The sequence below is a fragment of the Pinus tabuliformis genome, chromosome 3_2 (assembly GCF_031772625.1).
Source record: "Pinus tabuliformis cultivar Carrire ecotype Pingquan chromosome 3_2, CPIR1, whole genome shotgun sequence".
Classification (NCBI taxonomy): domain Eukaryota; kingdom Viridiplantae; phylum Streptophyta; class Pinopsida; order Pinales; family Pinaceae; genus Pinus; species Pinus tabuliformis.
In genome coordinates this window covers 486,815,564-486,838,428 of record NC_142302.1, presented here as the reverse complement: position 1 = coordinate 486,838,428, position 22,865 = coordinate 486,815,564, and the positions used below count along the sequence as shown (strand labels likewise).

The 22,865-nt window shown below is 37.8% G+C and overlaps 1 pseudogene across 1 annotated transcript in view; it reads right to left on the bottom strand.

Moving 5' to 3' along the window:
* The window catches only part of LOC149181418 (protein STICHEL-like 1), a 92,441-nt pseudogene that overhangs the window by 19,299 nt on the left and 50,277 nt on the right, over positions 1-22,865 (bottom strand). The window contains exons 5-6 of the transcript XR_016257005.1: positions 21,686-22,324; positions 20,425-21,196 (exon numbers count right to left, since the gene is read on the bottom strand). The product of XR_016257005.1 is annotated as a protein STICHEL-like 1 (transcript). The remainder of the gene's footprint in view (positions 1-20,424; positions 21,197-21,685; positions 22,325-22,865) is intronic.

Here is a 22,865-nt window from a genome sequence, read left to right as displayed (position 1 = left end):
ACTTCAAAATCACATATATAAGCTTGCTGCCCTAAAAAACATTTAAGTTGGGAATAGTCGATATTTATCTTTCTAAAGCATTTCTCGTGCCTTGACTCGTGAATGGTAATTGCATTGAAATATAATTATCTTTGAGCTAAGTAGCATTGAAGGTGATTTACTCCATTTGCATAATATTGAATAATATGAAGATAATTGAATGGTTTGAATCTAATTGTCATTGGCATTATCTTGGAATAATCCTAATTGTCTAAAGGGAGCGTTGATAATCTTCTTGAAGAATTGTTGATGAAGCATAAATTGGATAAATTCTCTAGTTCTCTTTCGTAACATTAATATCATTATTGGTTTGTCGTTGTTATATATTTTTGGCATATTAGTGATCTTTCTTTAACAGCATATATCTTGTGGTCATCTTGGTTATCTTGTGTATCTTATTGGCAATTGAGATATTTGACACTTTGTCTTGTATAAGATTGTCTATTTATTTCATCAAGTACTCTTGTCATAAAGTTAATCAATACTAAGCACTTGATCCTTAAACGATCTTACCTCAAGACTACTCACTCATCCCTTTGCTAATCGCATCTTGCATCTCTTTTCATTATAATAACATTTTCCTTAGCAGCAGTTGTCCATCCTGTACTTGGTCCTAAATTTCCTAGCAAGATAGTTGACTCCATAAAACACCGGTATCAATTGTTTAAATCGAATCATTTAAGTCCTGTTAAATCTAAACAAATATTTGGTCACTCAACTGTGTCTACACCTCTCGACGAGAGGAATCTAGAAAAAATATCATCAGCCATAAATAAGGTGACCCACATGGAGTTTGGCCCTAGTTGCCAATTTTAACACTCCCTCTCAACTAGGAAGAACTCCATCTGCGATTCGTCTGACCGTCGCTACTATTCATCCATCAAATGCACTGCCTTGTACAGCTTGACCCCTGCTTTGCTTTGTCCTGATCTGCTCTCTACTCGAACTATGAAGAAGAAAAAGTGATCGAGGATGTATCATACCATCCTCCATTGACCCAAAGTCAATCTAGAGTGTGTACCACTTTCACTGGTCCCAGACCAGCCCTCTACTGACCCGAAGTCAATTTTAGAGGGTGTACCACTCTCACTGGTCCCCGACCAGTATCATTGATCCCAAATCAATGGAGATCATCCCAACATAGGGAGTGCAGTAGATACAACGATGCGTCCATCGATAGAACTACTATGGTCCCTATCCTCATTTCCCTGCTCATTGATCAGATGAGAGGTACTCAGTCCCAGACTCAGTCCCAGACTACATGGGTAAGATGCCTCGACAAAAGAACTAATCATCCTATCCACAAGAGAACGAATCATCCTGTCTAATGGATGCCACAGAGAACTAATCATCCTGGCCTACAGGAGAACGAATCATCTTGTTCCACAATCGCCATGGAGAACAAATCATCCTGGCCCACAAGAGAACTAATCATCCTGTTCCATAGTCGCCACGGGGTATCAGGGGAAGGTTGAACCTTTTACCCTGTACAAAGTGCACCAACAGGGGATGGTGTGTTACCCTGTGGTCATATGTCGCTCCAAGAAGTACCCCGCGCCCCCCCTGGAGCTCCCAAAGCTCAGTACATCATACTTGACCCTCAAAAGAGGGTCTCTGAACGACTCCAAGTCATTCTCAGAAAGTCAGGTATTTGACCTTTCCTAGGGGCTTTGTCACAATGTCGGCGACCTGTTCATCTGTACCGATATGTTGGAGCCTTATAGCTCCCCGCTGCACCATATCACGCATATAGTGGTACCTAATATCGATATGCTTGGAGAGATCATGGAATACGAGATTTTCTGATAAACGAATCCTGCTCTGGTTGTCACACGAGATCACGGTGGTATCCAATGTAAATTTAAACAGCTCACTGAAGAGCTTTCGTAACCAAACTGGCTCACAGGAGGCCATGCTAGCAGCAATGTACTTTGCCTCAGCGGTGCTCAAAGCCACCGACTTCTGCTTTCTGCTCATACAGGATATCGAAGCAGATCCTAAGGAGAAACAGCACCCGGAAGTGCTCTTACGATTCACTACAGTGCCTACCCAATCAGCATCAGTATATCCAAGTAGTCTCACATTTCCGGCAGTGTATCTTAACCCATAAGTAATTGTGCCACGAAGATATCTCAACAGATTCTTGGCACTAATCCAATGTATGTGGTGAGGTTCAACCATGTGTTGACTCAATGTGTTGACTGCAAAGCATATATCTGGACAGGAGTTCACTAGGAACATCAATGCTCCGACGAGTTGACGATACTCGGTGGTATTTCGTAAAATAGGTCCAGCAGCACTACGCTTAACTTCTTGAAGTCAAGCTCCATCGGGGTGGTTATGGGCTTGTAGTCTACCATGCCGAATCTCTCCAATATCTTCACCACATATTTTCCTTGGGATAGGAAAATCTCCCCTGGTTTCTGCCAGACTTCCAGTCCTAGGAAATAATGCATAAGTCCTAGGTCTTTCATCTCGAACTCAGAAGCCAACTCCCTCTTACATTCGTGAATGAGAGGGTCTGCCCCTGTTAGAAAGAGGTCCTCAACATATACCACCAGTATGAGAGGCTTGTCATCTATAACCTTACAGTAAAGGTTAGAGTCGGCTTCACTTCTAGTGAATCCCAGTTTCATTAGGTAGCTATCGATCCTCTCATACCATGCTCGGGGTGCTTGCTTTAGCCCACAGAGGGCCTTCTTCAACCTGCACACATGAGATTCTCGATCATGAATCTCAAATCCTTCGTGTTGCTCCACATAGACCTCTTCTTTGATCGAACCATACAAGAATGCAGTCTTGACATCCATCTAATGTAGGTTCCATCCTTGCGAAGCAACAAGGGCTATGATCGAGCGGATGGTGGTATATCGGGAAACAGGTGCAAATATCTCGTCATAGTCTATACCTTCCTTCTAGGAGAAGCCACGAGCAACAAAACGAGCCTTATACTTTTCCGCACTTCCATCAACTGCATGCTTTATCTTGTAAAGCCATTTTGAAGTGACAACTGCCTTGTCCTGGGGTCTGGGGACTACATCCCAGACATCGTTCTTCATAATAGACTCATATTCTTCGGTCATAGCATCCTTCCATACTTGATGCTTGACGGCATCTGTGAATGATGAAGGCTCATTTTGGATGATCGTGCTCATGATGGTCAGGTATCCCTGATACCTGTTCGGTTTCTTACTTTCATGGAAGGTTCCTCGGGGTGTTGTGTGTCCTTCAACATCATCAAGTGTCCCCCTAAGCCATGAAGGCCTCTTCCTTGAAGAGGAAGGCTCAAGCGGAGGAGGATCAATAATATCCAGGGGTTCTTCCACATCAAGCATTGTCTCATCTTCTTTTTCTTTTGGTTCCCTGGTGTCAACGTCTGGAGAGCTCCTCAAGGTAGGAAGATTGTCCACCTTGCTAAGGGCCATATCTTCATCAAAGGTGACATCATGACTAATCTCGACTTCCCTTTGACCAGCTACATAGATTCTATAGCCTTTAGTATTTTCACTATAACCCACAAAGATTCCTTTCTTTCCAGATGCATCCAATTTATTCCTTTTCTCTTTCGACACATGAAAATATACAGGGCTTCCAAAAATTCTAAAATGAGATACGTCAGGGTTCTTACCGGTGAACATTTCTTCAGGAGTTTTGGAACCCAATGCTTGATGAGGGCATTGGTTTTGTACATATACGGCGGTGTTTGCAGCTTCGGCCCATAGAAACTTCGGAAGTCTTTGATCATAGAGCGTAGCACGGATAGCTTCCACAATTGTATAGTTCTTCCTTTCCGCCACATTATTCTGCTCAGGAGTATATGGTGTAGTGGTCTCCCTCTTAATGCCAGCCTCTTTGCAAAAGTCATGAAACTCATTGGATTCATATTCAGTCCTATTATCAGTCCTTAGGATCTTGATCTTCTTTTCGGTTTGATCCTTGATCAAGGCTTTGAAGTGTCGAAACCAGGAGAACACTTCATCCTTCCTTTTCAAGAAATATATCCAAGTCTTGCGAGAATAATCATCTGTAAATTGAGGTAATATAAATATCCTCCCAAGGAGTTCACAAGCATCATACCGAATATGTCTGAGTGAACCAACTGCAATATATCGGAGGTCTTGCTTTGGCTTGAGGGGAATGGTCCCCTTTTGAGCTTCCCTTCAGCACATCCTGGAAATACACCTTCTTGCTCTAATCTGAACTCGGGCATCCCAGTTACCATTTTTCTTACATCAGGTAGAGCTTTATAATGAAGGTGAGCAAACCTCCGATGCTATAGTTCGGACTAAAGAGATGTGTCACAAGTCATGACACCCAACGGACTTCCTCCGGCTTAATATAATGAATCAACTCGAAATCCAAGAGTAAAAGCATCTTTAAAGTTCTTTTTCCATACACGTACCTTGCCATCGCCGAAAGCCACCTTGTAGCCTTTGTCTTCCATTGCCGATATGGACACCAAGTTCTTTTTGAGATCAAGTACATATAATACATCTTGTAAGTGGATGGTATTACCCTGATTCAATTGAAGAGTGCCATTTCCTATGCCTTTCACGGGATATTTTGAATTGTCTCCAAGAACAATTTCCAAGTTGGTTTCTTTCTCTACTAGATTATAGAGAGCTTCTTTGTAACCAGTGAAGTGCCTTGAGGCACCACTATCAATAAGCCAATTTCCCAGCGAGTCCGGGGGAGCAGTAGTAGATAGAGCAACTGGTAGATAATATTCATCTTGCTTATTGTTAACAATGTTAGATTCATACCTGGAATTTCTAGCCTTCTTGAATGGTTGTCCTCTTCCTTGATTTTCGGCACTTCTTTTACCTCTTCCATTTGACTTGCCATTCCTTTGATTGCTTTGAGAGGGATTTTGATCATCGTCCCGGTGTGAGTCCCTTTTATCAGGGCACTCCCTTGCATAGTAACCCGTTTTATTGCAATTGAAGCATTGTCCTTTTCTTGCACCCTTTGGTCCAGCCTTTCCTTTGAATTTAGCCCCGAAATTGTTTCTTCTTTTAGAAGAAAAGGCAAAGGGATGACCTTTAAGTATGGGTATTTCTTGCTCTTCCATCCTTGTTTCTTCTTGAATGCATCTGGCCATTAATTCCTCAAATCCAGATTTGCCCTTCTTAATTTCCTTCATCTTATTTCTAAGAAACAAGACTTGATTTGCATCATTAACTTTAAATAAACTCACCAGTCTATTGTAGATTTCCTTGGAGGTGTTCAGCTTGGAAACATAGGCCACCAAGCGTTTGTCGATAGAGTCCCGGATGATCTTCCTTGCTTTGACTTCTCCCTTGGTCCATTTGTTCCTAGCAGCAGCGGATGCATTTGATGGAGGCTCAACAATCCCACCTCTCACATGGTCCAACACTTCCTGCTCTTCTAATGTTAGATCGAGAGACATCTTCCATCCGTGATAGTCAGACTTCTCACGGAGTTTGTCTTCAGGAGGGAAGTGTGTTTGAGGACTCTATGATTTCTTTAAGATAGCCTTGCCAACCTTCTCTTTGGTGATTTCTCTCGCTCTTGCTCGGGCTTTGTCTTCACCTCAGCTCTGATACCATGTTAAATTATGGTATGTTCTATGCTTAAAGCAGTTTACTTGTTTTTCTTATTATTATCCACAGATTAGCAATCACATGTACATTAAGTAAAGTGCAGATAGAACATATAAACGATAAACAAAAAACAAGCCAAGACAAGGGACACAAGATGTGGCGACTAGCCAGGGACAAACCCCAATATGGGGAAACCCTTTGATCAAATCTTCTTTTATCTTCAATAATTTAGCAAAGAGAAATTGTACAAAAATCTTATTTATATCAACAACAGCAAACCCTAGATCAGCCCTCAACTAGGGCAGTCAATATCTTTCAAACCGGAAGTCAAATCACCTTGATTCCTGTACCAAAAATTGCGGCCTTCTAAGGAGGATCAACCACACCAAACTCGCAGTCAAAGAGGAGTCCACGCTGGTCAACGCTGGTCAAAGTTCCTTCCTGCAGCTTCAGCCCTAGAAATCTGCATCCTTTTTCCACGTGTGAGAAAGAGAGCCTTTCTACGCAGGAGAGAGAGAGATGATGATGAGAAGTGAGTGTCCAAATGAGAAGGAGGCATCCTGTATTTATATCCAAACGTTTGAAAATGAATAGATGTGTCTGTTGGGCATCTGAGCCTACATAAGTTGTTGGCCGACTTTGACAATTTGTCCATAATCAAAATAAATTCTTATCTCCATAAATACTTATCGGAATCGGATGATCTTTAGATCAATCCTACACCTCTCGACGAGAGGAATCTAGAAAAAATATCATCAGCCATAAATAAGGTGACCCACATGGAGTTTGGCCCTAGTTGCTAATTTTAACAGTTTATTGGCATGTAAACTCCAGTCTCTATTATAATAAAAGCAAAGATTGTTCCTGTTCATTTTGTTGTTATTTTTCCGTATGCTAACAGTTACATTTTTACATAGCAATGTTCTGTTAAAATAATGGAAATTTTTATGGAGTATATTTTGTTTAGTTAGTTTTCTGCAAAATATTTTGTTTGGGACATTACAATGGTATCAAAGCCTCGAACTCCTGAGAGTTTATTACAGAAGATCAGGGTTGCATATCAAGTGTTCAACAAAACTCCTCAAAGAAAATTGTTCTCAAAGGTTCATCATTGACTTTGTGGAGCAACAAGAGTTTTAGTGAACCAAATTATTTTTTCCGACTTTCATATATTGACCAATTATTTCAAAAGTTAATCGTATAATCTCTTGCCAACTATTTTTATAGATGTGACGGTGGCTGATTTTTTTGTTAAAGGGACCAGATTTTAAAATGAGGTCGTGAAACTATATGGTGAGTAGTTATAAAGCATGGCAAATAAAATTTGACCGGGAAAATTATTGTAATGTGAAGAGGGCCCCGTGGCAAATCTTATCGAGCAAAACTGTTTCTCAAAGACCACGATCAAATTTGTGGAGCCAAATATATATTTTCAAAGCCCAAAGTTCGAAAAGGGAAAAGGGCCAAAAAATAAAACTCATTTGGTAAAGGGGAACGATATCATTTGTTTATCATCTTATATTTCACGCTACAAATCAAATTTACAATTTGGACGGCAAACTACATTATGGCCGAGGATATAGCGATTTCTGAAGGAATCGAAAGCCGCATCGTTTGGCAGAGGGACAGATTAAAATGAAAAGCATCAATCCTAATTCCAATTAAATACTCAAGGCAACCACTTTCATCCCAGAGCCGAGTTTAATTGCCCAGGGGAAGCCAAAGGAATATTGCCAGGTGTGAGATTGTTGTTATATTCGCTGAGGTCGATTCCAAGTTGAAGACACGAGACTGTATTTGCCAGTTTGGGGAGGGTCACGCGAGGAGAGAAATCACTTATGTGCTAGATTGTGGTGGAGCTAGCCTTTGTCAAATTCGTTGTTAGTTAACCAGGCCAAATTTTGCAAGGGCCAAGCTTCCATGCGATAAGGGAGGAGTCAATTAATATCAGGGAACCAATGAGAGTTCGCCCATTGGCTCAGAGGGGCAGTGTTAATGTTGAATACTGTGCAATTAAAAGACGAGCTTGTGCGCATGGAGATGCCAGCATACAGACCAAGTCACAATCTGAGTCTTTTTTTTTGGAAGCACAGTGAATGTGGTATAATCTTGGGAATTTCTACATCAACCTTCATATCGTTGTAGCAACCACATCAAGAGGATATTTTTTTTCCAACGGTTGGACACGTCGAATTGTTGCAGTGCCAAATTGTGGGTAAAACCGAAAATATCAGCTTCCTTCCAAGATCGAATTGGCCTATTTGGTACAGACCGAATCATCTATTATTAGTGGGTTGTGCGTTAATGTAAAGGGTCGACTTGATCAGAGACAGAGTAATCAGAGTATCAGTCTGCGTAAAGTGTTGTGGCAGTGAATCAATCTCTGTATTGTCAGTACATAAATGTGTACGAGTCCGTGGTGCAATTGGCAAGCACAGAGCACGGCATATCTGCAGCCGAAATAAATTCCTAATTCGTGGATCCATGATTAAGTGGTTGGTTCATGTTGAGTGTGTATTGAGTTGTCGACTACAAAGAACAAGATTGCAACAAGAGTTGCAAGAGGTCAATAGCGCAGGACTTACGAAGAGGCTTTGATTTCCTATTGCACGCCAACCGAGATCTCTATCGGAGCCGTCAAACTCCTTCGAGCCAAATCCAGTCCCTTGCTAGGGTAGAAGGCCGAGCAAATAAATTGCACATGATGCCTATGTAGTGCACACGAGGAAGTGATTCTAGGTGTGGTCAAGATCTAAAATACATTTGTGACAAGGTCGTGCACTAATCCTTGGATAAGAGTGCACGTAATCTGTGTGGCGGTGTTGCGTTGAGCAGCGAGCTCAAATTACTGAAGGGCTAGAACGGGCTTCCCTCTAGAAACCGAGGAGTCACAATTTGATAAAATCATCGAGCCATTGTAAGAATTATTTTCATATTGTTGCTGCTAGTATTGTTGTTAGTGTTACAAGAGGTACTATCATTGTCATATGCTATACGCTTGTTACAAAGGGGTCATATTGCTATGCATGGCAATTCCTGTGAGAATTTAATTTTCAGATTACCATAATTGCAGAGCCTAATTTCTCTTATCAATAGACCGAATCTCATCTTGATCTGGAGCAACCTTGGCTTAATTAACTCAGTTGAATTCATCGCATTGTTTGGAAGGGATTCTTGAGCAGATTTAAGTGTTGATATTGTTTGAACACTGAACTTGAGGTTGTATTCCTGGACCGCATTGAACAGAGAATCAAGGCTGATTATGTTCACTTGTAGTGGATGTATTCATTGCTTGTGCAACTAGATGTTGTGCAAACCTGGAGGGAAGCAATTGGCAGACTGTTGCTTATAGATGTTCTATGGTGTCAACATGTTTTGTACTGCAGGTGGGGTTTGGACAAGTGCATCAATATATCCCTACAACAGACTATCTATTTGGAAAGCAGATTCTATTCAAATTCTCCTCAAATGGAGCTTATTCCAGGTTCTTTTTATTTGCTAGTTGTGATATATTTATGTTTGTTAATATTGTTATCAATATCAGCAGTTTATGTTATTAGTATATGCCTTAAACATTAAATCCAAACTTCACCTACAACAGAGTGGAATGCCAAGTATTTGACAAAATTCTCAGTGACTGACATGCACTCAAACTTAGAAAATCAGTGACCTCATTATCACAAATGTTGTTTGGCCAAACCATGAAGCAATTCACAGAACTCTTGACAAGATTGAAGAAATTGAACCATACAGTAGACCAAAAAACCAAACAGAACAACAAACCTTTTCCAAGAGGGGTCTATGCCATCCTTCAGAAGGAACAACCAAGTGATTTGCAGAAGAAGTCAGAGATTGGACACAATATCCTTGCACTTGAAACAGATTTGAAACACATGAAGGTCACATGGAAAGCCCTTTTCAAACTGGATGAATTGGATGCACTCCTTTCTGAAATGAACCAGTTAGAAGGGAAAAAACTAATTTGAGCTCTAAAACCAGCTATTCTTGCTCTCATGCAACACAAGTTCTTGGAAGAACCTTGTGAAGGAGTTAGACTTCTTGTTACATATTGTCTTAGTAACATCATGAGACTAACCGCCCCTATAGCTCTTTACAATGATGAGGTTATGAGGAAAGTTTTCACACTGATAGTAGAGACTTTCCAGGACTTGGACAACAGTGTAGGCTCTACCTTTGGGAAGAAGCTTGAGATTTTAGAACTCATGGCAATGGTCAAAACATGTGACATCATGCTTGATTTGGGGTGTAATGACTTGATCCATTAGACGTTCCAATGTTTCTTTAGCATTAAGATAAACAAGAGGTAATTTATGTTCATTTGAGATCATCCAAGTTGCAATACAAAGGCAACGAAGAAGGAGAAGGGTAGCTCGTTCAAGGGAGAAGAGGATCTTTGTTTTTGGACCACAGGTTAGGGCTACTTCAACGAAGGAGGGAGGGACGTTAGGGCCTCTCCCAAGACTGTCTTGAAGTGTGAGTTAACCAACAGGAAGGTCGCATTGCAGAGGGTAGATTTCGAGCTGTTTGTGAGGGTATTTGTGGCACGGTTCATCTCCGTTTGGGCAATTTATTGTACAGGAGTTTGTGCAGGTAGGCCGAGCCCCAAACAGTGAGTTGTTGGGTATGAACAGGGGTTGGTTTTAGCCCTACAAACCAAGGTGGGTCAACAACAATAAGAGGAATGTATGTCGCAGTTGTAGGAGGCTGATAGGAGGTGGAATAGTGGGCTTGCGGTGGCTGTGAGAAGCCCTAACCAGGCAGCCTCATCAATAGCAGTTCACTTCAATTTAGAGTAGCAGTCAAAAAGGTATGTTTGACTGAGTTTTTGCCTTGTGTTGGGTCTCGATTTAGATCAGTTTGGATGAAGTTTTGTTGCAGCTTGTGGGAGCCATTTGGAGGGCTTGACTTGGTGGTTAGAAGCCCCTCCTAAGAGCATATTTCACAGTGATTGGATTGGGTGCCATTGGACTGGTGGAGGGCAGCGTGTTGGTAGCCCAAAGTAGCCCTTGACAAGCAGTCATAAAGGGAGTTTGACAGCTGAAGTTTGGGTGAAGATTGAAGCCTAATGTGTAGTACATTGATGGACTAGTGGACTGCTAGATTGGCAAATTGGAGCTCAGGTATTGGCCAGCCTAGAAGAGCAGATTGGATCAGCCCGTGTTCATTGAAGCAAAAGTGATTTGCAACAGTGATAGGTGGCAGCCCTCTTAGAGTCTCTATGTGTTGTCCTTTGATGGACTAAGGGGTAACTAGAGAGCAGATCGAAAGCGAAGGACTGACAAGACAAGATATAACATAGATGTTGAGCTTGTAGCGAGATTGTCATTGTATCTTGTATTCTTGTACTTGTGGATAATTGAGGGCCATTATCCCTTGTACGGGAGCCCTAGACTATTGTATTACTCAGTTGGTTTAATATAACGAAGATTGGGTTGTTGTACATATTTGTACAATATTTTGTAAAAAGTTGTCTATACTTGTGCATGTGTGATTTACTACTATTTATATTCCGTTGTGCAAAGTAGCTTTGTTGAGATTCTTGGTTTGGTAGCATCAGAGATTTTAAGATTCTATCCTAGATCCCAAGATCATGGAAATTCAACACTAAACCCAACTGAAACAAGACCTCTGAATTAGGAAGATAATCAAGCTCCACACACAACATGATGAGAATCAAGATGTTTGTAGCTTCATGATCCGGATTATCCACAGTTTCTAGTTCATTCTGCCAACGTTTCAAACTCCAAAGGGGGTCCATCATCAGAGCAAATCAGAAAGAATATGAATGAAAAATTATTGAGAGAAGAGAGCCAGCGACCTGGATATAAATAAACCAAGAACCCTAATTTTATAAAGGCCGACACATGATTCCTCACAATTAATGATAATTATTTTATATAAATCTTAATTGATTAATTCTTTTTTATTTAATTAATTAATTATTGATTAATCAATTAATTAATTGATTAATTGATTAATTAATTAATTAACTAATTAGTTAACTCATCAAATTAATTTATTTATTAATTTTATTCTTTTATTTTTATTTGATTAATAAATTGGTTAGTTAATAAATTTTGTTTTTAATTAATAAAATAAATTTGTTTTTTATTTTGTTTTTAATTAATAAAATAAATTTGTTTTTTAATCAATTAATAAGACTATTAAATTTCATTAAAAATTTTATTAAAATCCAATTAAAATTTTTAAAGAAATTAATTAATAATACCAAAGCTCGAACTCTTATTTCTTTAAAAAAAAATTATTTTATTTAAAAAAAATTTAATCCAAATGAATTTTTATTTGATCAAAATTATTATTTCATTTAAAAATTTTATACCAACTCTTATTTCTTTTAAAAAAATTTATTTTATTTAAAAAAATTTAATCCAAATGAATTTTTATTTGATTAAAATTATTATTTCATTTAAAAATTTTATACCAATTGAATTTTTATTTGATTAAAATTTTTTATTTGATTAAAATTATTTAAAATTTTTTATACCAATTGAATTTTTATTTTTATTTGATTAAAATTATTTAAAATTTATTTATTTATTTATTTTTTCAATTGAATTTTTATTTGATTAAAATTTTTATTTCATTTAAAAAAAAATTATTTATTTTTAATTTCATTAAATTTTATTTTTAATTTCATTAGATTTTATTTGATCAATTTTTTTTTAGATTAAATCAAATTAAATTAATCAATTTTATTGATTAAAAGATTTTGATATTTGAATATAATTAAAATTAATAAATTTTGGATTATTATTAATCATTTGATTTTTATATATATGATTAACTTCAAATTTTATTTCTTTTTACTTAAGAATTAAATCATTAATTTAATTTAATTTAATTAATATAATTAATTAATTAAATTAATTAGATTAATTTGATTTAATTGTTTTAATTAATTAATTAAACTTACGGAATGAAAGACCCCTTATTTCCGATTTTATGCTTCCAAGGTCCGGGGGGGTTTATTTGCTTGATCAGAGGAAGCCAATTTCCACTGATTTCACTCCCATTGTCTCTGTTGAGGTTCTGAGGAAATTTCATAATTTCAATGGCCTCTCTGATTTTCCTTTTATGATAGTTGCCCTCTCTTGCAATTACCCTGGCGTCTTCCAAACACACATGATGTTTGGTCTTGGACGAGTGCTCCGCAAGGGCCGATGTGCGGGATCTTTCATTCTTTATGTCAGCGGCATGCTCTTTAAGTCTTATTTTCAGAGACCGACCTGTTTCCCCAATATAACTCTTGCCACATGAGCAATCGATCTTGTATACTCCCTTGAGTTGATGTCGATCAATGTTATCCTTAACCGACCTCATCATTTGCCTTATCGTTCCACATGTTGTAAATTGAGTGTCTATGTTATTCTTCTTTAAAATTTTTGCAATCTTATCTGTAATTCCTTGGATGAATGGAAGGTAAACTTTCCCTTGATATTCTTTCTTGTCTCCAGGGGGATGCTCAGAGAGGGCCCTATCATGAGCCCTTCTTATAGCTTTCTTGATGCTCCACTCCTTATATCCAATGTTTTTGAAGACGGAGGTTAAGTGTTCAATCTCAGAGAGGGCCCTATCCTGAGCCCTTCTTATAGCTTTCTTGATGCTCCACTCCTTGTATCCAATGTTTTTGAAGACGGAGGTTAAGTGTTTTATCATAAAGATGATGCATGCCCTATTCTGACCCTGATCACATAAAGGATGAGATTGAACACTTAACCTCCGTCTTCAAAAACATTGGGTACAAGGAGTGGAGCATCAAGAAAGTTATAAGAAGGGCTCAGGATAGGGCCCTCTCTGAGCATCCCCCTGGAGACAAGAAAGAATATCAAGGGAAAGTTTCCTTCCATTCATCCAAGGAATTACAGATAAGATTGCAAAAATTTTAAAGAAGAATAACATAGACACTCAATTTACAACATGTGGAATGATAAGGCAAATGATGAGGTCGGTTAAGGATAACATTGATCGACAGCAACTCAAGGGAGTATACAAGATCGATTGCTCATGTGGCAAGAGTTATATTGGGGAAACAGGTCGGTCTCTGAAAATAAGACTTAAAGAGCATGCCGCTGACATAAAGAATGAAAGATCCCGCACATCGGCCCTTGCGGAGCACTCGTCCAAGACCAAACATCATGTGTGTTTGGAAGATGCCAGGGTAATTGCAAGAGAGGACAACTATCATAAAAGGAAAATCAGAGAGGCCATTGAAATTATAAAATTTCCTCAGAACCTCAACAGGGACAATGGGAGTGAAATCAGTGGAAATTGGCTTCCTCTGATCAAGCAAATAAACCCCCCGGCCTTGGAAGCATAAGATCGGAAATAAGGGGTCTCTCATTCCGTAAGTTTAATTAATTAATTAAAACAATTAAATCAAATTAATCTAATTAATTTAATTTAATTTAATTAATTAATATATTAATTAAATTAAATTAAATTAATGATTTAATTCTTAAATAAAAAGAAATAAAATTTGAAGTTAATCATATATATAAAAATCAAATGATTAATAATAATCCAAAATTTATTAATTTTAATTATATTCAAATATCAAAATCTTTTAATCAATATAAATTAATTTGATTTAATCTTAAAAAAAAAATTAAAATTGATCAAATAAAATTTAATGAAATTAAAAATAAAATTTAATGAAATTAAAAATAAATAAATAAAAATTTAAATGAAATAATAATTTTAATCAAATAAAAATTCAACTGAAAAAAATAAATAAATTTTAAATAATTTTAATCAAATAAAAATAAGAATTCAATTGGTATAAAAAAATTTAAATAATTTTAATCAAATAAAAATTCAATTGGTATAAAATTTTTAAATGAAATAATAATTTTAATCAAATAAAAATTCATTTGGATTAAAAAAAATTTAAATAAAATAAATATTTTTAAAAGAAATAAGAGTTGGAGCTTTGGTATTATTAATTAATTTCTTTAAAAAATTTAATTGGATTTTAATAAAAATTTTAATGAAATTTAATAGTCTTATTAATTGATTAAAAATCAAATTTATTTTATTAATTAAAAACAAATTTATTTTATTAATTAAAAACAAAATTTATTAACTAACCAATTTATTAATCAAATAAAAATAAAAGAATAAAATTAATAAATTAATTAATTTGATGAGTTAACTAATTAGTTAATTAATTAATTAATCAATTAATCAATTAATTAATTGATTAATCAATAATTAATTAATTAAATAAAAAAGAATTAATCAATTAAGATTTATATAAAATAATTATCATTAATTGTGAGGAATCATGTGTCGGCCTTTATAAAATTAGGGTTCTTGGTTTATTTATATCCAGGTCGCTGGCTCTCTTCTCTCAATAATTTTTCATTCATATTCTTTCTGATTTGTCCTGATGATGGACCCCCCTTTGGAGTTTGAAACGTTGGCAGAATGAACTAGAAACTGTGGATAACCCGGATCATGAAGCTACAAAAAACCTCCACAAAAGCTTAAAATCTAACACAATCAAGATGTTGTAACCTGTGGACCTATGGTTGATGAATAACTACTAGATGATTGATGTTATATGGTTTAATCCATGTCTTTATTCTTTTTATAACTACTCATCATTCCACATGCTTTTGTTGACATATATGCATCAAAATATATAAAAATATATATTATATAAAAAACGCTCCCACGATCACTTCTGACCTAGAAGTTATTGAAAATTGTCACTCCCAGCTCCCACTTCCAAGCAGCCTTCATCTACATTATTGCAATAGTTGCATGTTCTACAAGGAGAATATATCCATGGGTTTATCAATGGGATTTGTTACCGCTCAAACTAACAGGGGTCCTAAGAAGGGTTCCTATAGAGCAACTACTAGGTCAAGTGGCAACATTGGAGCAATAGCCCACTGTCACTTCAGCTAAAGCTCCCTACTCTTTACGAACTTTCAATGATGGGAGGAGTCCCAATATTAGGGAAATCACTAGGAGAATGTATCAATAGTGTAAGGGTGGTGATTTCCAAGCCTATCCATAGGAGTGTCTATGATGACAAGGATTGCTTGCTTTGGGAGCAAGATGAATGGCCCTCCGAGAAGGGCTAGAAGAAAACTTAGACCTAGGTTTGAGGGGTATGTCTTGATATGAAGTGCCTTAAGCCAAAGAATCCTATAAGGATAGAGTTTCTAAGAAATCCTTTAGAAATTGGAGTGTCAAGGTAGCGGGACTACAAAGAAGCCCCAGTGGACCCAAACAAGGTCAAGGATTTGGGTAAAACTTCAAACAAAGGGGCTTGACCAAGTGAGAGAGATGAAAAGGATCAAGGTGATAAAATTTGACTTTAATGTTCAATGCAATGATCCTTAATGAAGCCACTAACCACAGGCGAATTAGGGAAATGGTTTTCAAGCTAGGGATTGGGATATCTCAAGATTCCACTGTCGAAATAGCCTCAAATTTGGAGGACCTCTAGAGGACTCACTTGCGCAACTCTAGACCAATTTTCATCGGTTTTTTATGGCCACAATAGAATTTGTGTGATGTCGTAGATGCCCTTCTAGGTTAGGGCTTAGAAAAGAGAAGATGAAGGTGAAAGAAATCTTCGTTTTAGTGATCACCTAGGACTAGACTAGTGCCTAGCCTATTGGGAGAATGAAGTCCAATGAAATCAATGTTTCAAGATGCTTATTCCCAACCAAGGAGTCTCTTAGCAACTTTGCATGGCCCTAGAAGCAGCGACTGGGTCACTAGGAGAATTTATACTTCTTTAATGTTCCAATTGATGACTTATCAAGGCAATTATGAACAATCATATACCCCTAGGACAATCATTCACTATACTTCACATGAATCATATGAAAAATCCCTCACAAAGACAAGATTAGCAACTTCACATTACAATTAGGACAACTTCATGAGCAAAAATATTTCATAGATCATACATGAGACAAAAATGCAAGATAAAACATGAAAAGATACTCACAAGTATAGCGAAATTCTTCCAATGATCAATGTACAAGAAAATAGAAGCTCCAAGATAAGAAATAAGATCTTCCAAACATCGAAATGCATTAGAAAACCAATTCATCCATCAACAAGGCTAGCTAAATTCTCAATAAGAGATACAAGTCCAAATCCAAATGATGATCAAATGGAATGATCATCACATCAATATATATCCTCCCTAAGGGGTTCAATTTGTCTAATTAGGCCTAATAATTCCCCAACTAATAACATAATGTGCAAAAATAACATAACTTGGTGACAAGCCCACCAAGATAGCTCCATAATACAACAATAAGTCTCTCAAGAGGGCAAAATGATATACAAAATAGGTTGAAGGGCCATTGAAGAGGCCTAATGGAGTCCAATGTGTACCAAGATGAATGAATGAGCTCCAATCCTAGTGATAAAGGAGGTGGCCCCTAGACATCCAAACAAATGACATGTGGTGCCCCAAGAGTCTGTGGGGGCACATGTGGTGCCCCAAGAGTCTGTGGGGGCACAATAACATCCTCATGGATCTCCAAATGAATTGAATGAGCCTGTATCCCATTTATAATGGCTGAATGAATGATGCAAGCCCTCTCATTGTCTCCCATGGCGAGACACATCCTCATCTAGGCCCTGGATCAACTGCCAAGTGTGTAGTGCAAGAGTGTAGCCGGCTGGGCAAGGTGGTCCAAGTGCATCATCGTTGTCAAATAAATGGAACACGAGGAAGCAATGGAAGCTGTTGAAGGCTCCCATGAAGTGGCAATCTGCTCTCTGCTATGGTGGAGGCCCATGACTCTCAACGCTCACCCTACAAGTGCCAATATGACCCTCTGGAGGGCTTGGACCCCGTATAGGAAAACCAAACCTCAAGATGAAGACCCACCTGCAATCCTATTGTAATATCCCCAATTTTGTGAGCATGGAAATTTTGCCCAATTTTGGTAATATTAAGTAAAAGGAGCAAATATTATTTTGGATAAAAGCTGGAAGTATTATTTTATTGGAGATTGGTGGCAAATTATTATTTTATTATAATGGAGGCAAAAACCACTTAGTGGAAAATGGCCCCCACCAATAAAATAATAATTAAAAAGGGAGTCTAGGAGCATGGGGAGAAATTGTAAAAGGAGGATAGACTCATTTGCTAATCATTTTTTGACTATTACACTTAACACTTCATCTTCTCTTTGAGTTGTTTAGCGCAAGGGTAGAGTACAAAATTCCAAATGAAGAGCTTACCTTCCAAATTCCAAAATTCCAATGTGTCCCCTCACCTTCCAGTACAACAAATCATTAGTGTAATTGAGTAAAAGAGCTTAAAAATCATGGAACCAAGTGGACACTTCGTAGTGGCATGCCCTTCTATAGTGGGCTTTAGAATGTACAAGTGTCTCCAAGCTCAAGAAGAAGGTTAACCAAGGACCCTATTAGGTGGTTTCAGCCTTTAAAGGGGGTGACATGTCCATGGTAGTCTCGTCAAATGGTAGGTGGCACATGATATAATGATGGAACAAAGTGGGGCATCAAGGGAAGGCTCTAGGACACATGCCACAGTACAATGGTAGCTATGAAAAGCGAAGCCCACACTTGGGTGTATGAATGTAAGAGGGAGCAATCGTGGTACATGAGTTACCCCAGCCTTTCTTTTTCCACCCTTCTTCATATGCCTTTTGCCTTTGATTGTATTTTCTTTTATAATTGCTCGAGGCTCCAGGGAATGAGAGCATGATATGTAAGATATGGCAGTGAATACCCCCTTAAGGTGGGGCAGTTCATTGCCCACCAGGGGTTGGGACAATCATGGATTCCTTAATGATGAAGGGGCCAATATGAGGGATGCTAGGAACCAGGGTGATGGCCATAATGATATGGGTAAAGCTCATGTTTGGCTTTTGCCCACGTGCTAAATTTGTATGTTATGGCCATATTTTGCATTTTATGGTGCATTTCCTATTGAAAGTGGCCAAATTATGCTTTTTCTTTCTTTTTAGCTGCATCAACATCCGGAGCATCGTTCCAGGCCCGACCCAAGATGTGGACAAGGGGAGGGGGGGAGCTAATTCCTTGTGGACCCAATGGACAAATGTGAACCAGATGGGAAATATGGTGAATGGAGTTGGAATGAGCAGAAGGGGGTGATGTATATGGTGTCAAGAAGCGGGGCCACGCAACCAAAATCGGGGTTTACCATCTAGTGCCATCCCTAAAGCTAGTAGCCAATAAAGGAGATCCCACAAGACTAGGATACAACTTTAACCATCAAATTGGACAGAGGAGACAAAAGTACAAACCAAGCCCACTCTTTTCGCTGAATCCCCCCACTAACCCGTGCCCAAAAGTATCCATGATAAGTAAACAAAAATACCCAGTTACATAATTAAAAGCCATACCTTTGGGGTTGGAAGGCCCACCTTCAACATGTGATCATAACAGATGGACGAGGGAGCATATGGCTAGCTTAGGGGGCGGAGATAGTGGCACATCGAGCTATCTTGTGGCTGCAAGGGGTTGTTGCCTGCCAATTGAGGACCATCTAGGAGAAAAAATTTCTCCTATGGATACTACCCATAGGTGGTGGGTAACAGGGTCCCGAATTAGAAATGTAAGAAATGTAATCATTTGTACATCAATTGGAAATAATATGCACATCTGATGACATTGCTAAATTTAGCCTTGTATGCGATAAATTTGCATTCACAAGTTCCCAATTGGAAATGGTCATATCGCTTATCTTTCTTTGACTATTGAAGAAAGAATTCTTATGTTAATTTGTTAAATACCCAGCCAAGCTTCTCACTTGAATATCAACTCAACAAAACATGAATTTACACCACAGTGAAGCTAGATGGTTTCAAAGGTTTAAGACATCTGGAAAACCCCCTCTTCAAGAAAACAGATATACTGGTGCTTCTTGCCTGTATAGAGAGAGGCAGCTTGCATACCCAAAGCTTTGACTTGATTATGTAGTATCTATGTTCACTCGTGTTTGTGAATGAAACATAAGATGCATTTTTCAACCAAAATTTAACATTTACAGCAGTCAGAAAGTAGTTGAAAAACAGATTTCCCAAAAGATACAATGAACGATTCCGAAGTAAAGTTCGCCAGAAAAATTCTGAAATGTTGTTAGCCAAAGTCAAGACCATGTTAGTTAAGGGCAGAAGTTCTCATCAGGAAACAAAAAGGTCAAACTGAATTCCTCGACAAATGTTAAGGAGGATGTCATCGTCATCACATCATTTACAAAGAAAATAGCTGGACTAAATGGCTTCCTTAGGATGTGTTGTGTTACAGTATAGCATATCACATATCAATGAAAATATCACCTGTCCAAGCATTATGCTGTTATGAACCCTCAATAAACAAGTATTTGTTATTAAAAGATACTGAAGCCCCAACTTTCACAAACGGATTCAAGACATAGCTACACTTCACAAAATGGCCTTGAAGAAACTTAGAAACCCAAAACTGAATCAAGTTACAGACAAATAAAATTTTAGCAAATGATAGTTTTGAGTAGAAGACTAGGTTTCCATGCACCTAGAGCCAAAGCCAATAAAAAGGACAAGTCTTAGTTATCACCGAAGTTTTATGGCCCATGGGCAATCAAAAGATAGGTTGGACAAGTGGCCTATGCATTAGGACTTCTATGCCAACAAGGGCCCATAATGTGTTTCACTCATCATATTTATAAAATGGAACTTGAACTACAAATAACCATGCAAAAAATGCAGTCTGAAGTCGATTAAGAAGGAAATTTGGTTAACTACAATATGTTAAACAAAGTTATACTTACTGATTTTCCTCCTCAATAAAAGAGTTCTGGTTGGCTGAGCCTAAATGTAGATCGTGCAGGTCATCATTCCTTGAACTGTGTTGTTTCTGGACATCATTGGCAAGATTCTTTTGCATGGCTTTTGCCTTACAAGCCAACTTTCCTTCTGTCTGCTGCAATACAACTCCAAATGGTATCATAACAGTGCCACCAGATGACACAACTCCATTTTGAGAATTATTGGCACCTTGTGAATTTCTTTGCTCCTTGGGTGTATCTGCTAGGCCAGAAATGCATTTTTCATCCTCTTGTGACCAAGCTCTTTCAAGCCTCTGCTCATCTGGAATTACATTCTTTGATGTCCTTGAACCATCCTGTTTGTCATAACAGGAAGTACTTTGGTCATTACTTTCGGTCATATTTACAGTAGCCAATACTCCTTCAAAATGTTGTGCTGGCATTGATGATTCCTTATGGACTGTGTTTGGCATCTTCCTGGTTGTTCTCCACATATCTTTTGTTCAGAATCAATTACAGTGCTCAGTGACTGATGCATGCCTTCTTCAGAAACCATGCTAGCCATTTAGTCTACTGGCTGAAAGCTTTGGCAACTCAATTGAGCCTTTTCTGCATTTAATATTATCTGTTTCAACTGCCAGAGACTGAAGACTGAACCTAACTTCCACATTACAACCTAATACTTGTTGAAGTGACTTTGCGATATGTTTCCAAGATCTTTCAGCTCTCGACCTATGATCCGCATTCGAAAATTCTAACTGAGCAATAGCCATACCTGCAAAGGGTGCAGTATCAGTCAAGCACATAATTATCTATATAGTATAAATCAAAGAAAGTCAAAAAAAAATCTCTACAGAAGGTATAATAATTAGTATTTAGAGACAACCAAAGAAAATTATTCATTTAAGTTTTTAACAAAAGTAAAAAGAATTTTAGACCCTTCACAAGACAACACAATATGAAAACAAATGAAACATATAACCTACTGATAATTAATATGGTGACAGCTGCTAAGGACAGTATTTCAACGTAATCATCCATTGCAAGCATGAAGCAAAGACTTCCAATACAAAAAGTAATATCTGGCCTCATGAAAATCAACAGAAATCACTTTCCATGTTTGCATGTCATGCCAAATAATCGGTGTTCCCACAAACAACTGCACATTACTATCTAAAGAACTTCTTTCTACAGCCATAAAGAATATGTATTCCTTAAATCTTCACATAAAAGCATATTCCAACTATAGAAACTCTATGCCTACCTTTTGCTGCAGAAACAGAAACCAACTTTCCTTCTGTATGCAACAACTTCCTCAGGGTACTTGAGGGGCATTCTTCTATAGTGCTTTTCCAAATGTCATCCAACTTGTTTGTATCAATAGATCTTATGTCTATTTGACCTGAATCACCACTTTCGTCCACGTTAGGCGGTGAGGCCCCTATTCTCTCAGATGTAGGAAATCCTTCCACAGATCCACTCAGTGTAGGTGAATAATCAGATATGTGAGGACATGCATGCAAGTTAGAAAGAGGCATTCCTTTGTTCTCTCCGTGACAATCCATGAAACACAAAGTCTTCAAACTGCCATTTCTATTTGACGCCCTAGGATTTTTCACAGCCCTCCAATCTAATTGCTCAAGTTGAGCATCAAAGTGCTTTGCCTTCTCCCACTTTTGCCTATTTGGGGACTCAAATCTTTCATTTCTGTTTCTTAGAGTTAACGGGCTTTGAATTACACTGGTACCAGCAGAATTGAGAAATAGAGGAGACCGAGAGGGAGCAAATTGCAAAAGAGCTGCTGTCAGCCACGTTGTCTGGTCATTTGAAGCTCTCAACTGTTTCTCAGCTTCAGAAAGTATCTTCAAAGCTCTTCGGAGTCTGTCTAGGTCATCTTCTGTCACTGCGAAAGTGAACAACATCCAAGAACCACGTTAATGAAAGTAACTTTCAGAAGGAATTGGAAAACAACGCATTGTCTTCTTATTTCATAACATGTAAGCAGGCAATCTATTATATCTTGATATAACAGATGCTGAAATAAATATAAGACAAAACTTATAAACCAAAACCATATAAAATCCAAATGAAGCATTAAAGAATAACAAACAGTAAATAGCATAAAAATTGCAAGTTGATAGGCATTGAATTCATCACCCCAGTCATGTTTGCTTAAGTAGTTTGAACTTTGATGCACAATATTGAGTGATATGCTTCCCAAGATAGAAAACCTAAGCAAATGACTCCAAGTTTCAGTGATTCCACTGCTTACAAGGGCATTAAAGTGGGTCAAATAAGCTCCAAGGATAGAATCTTTTCTAATTACATAATGGGTAGCAGCAATAGCTGAATCACAGGCCAGCCCAAATGTGCCAACACATGTGATGGACTAGCCTCTGTTTCCAGTACAACGTTTAGCCTATACAAATGCATTCTGAGTTTGA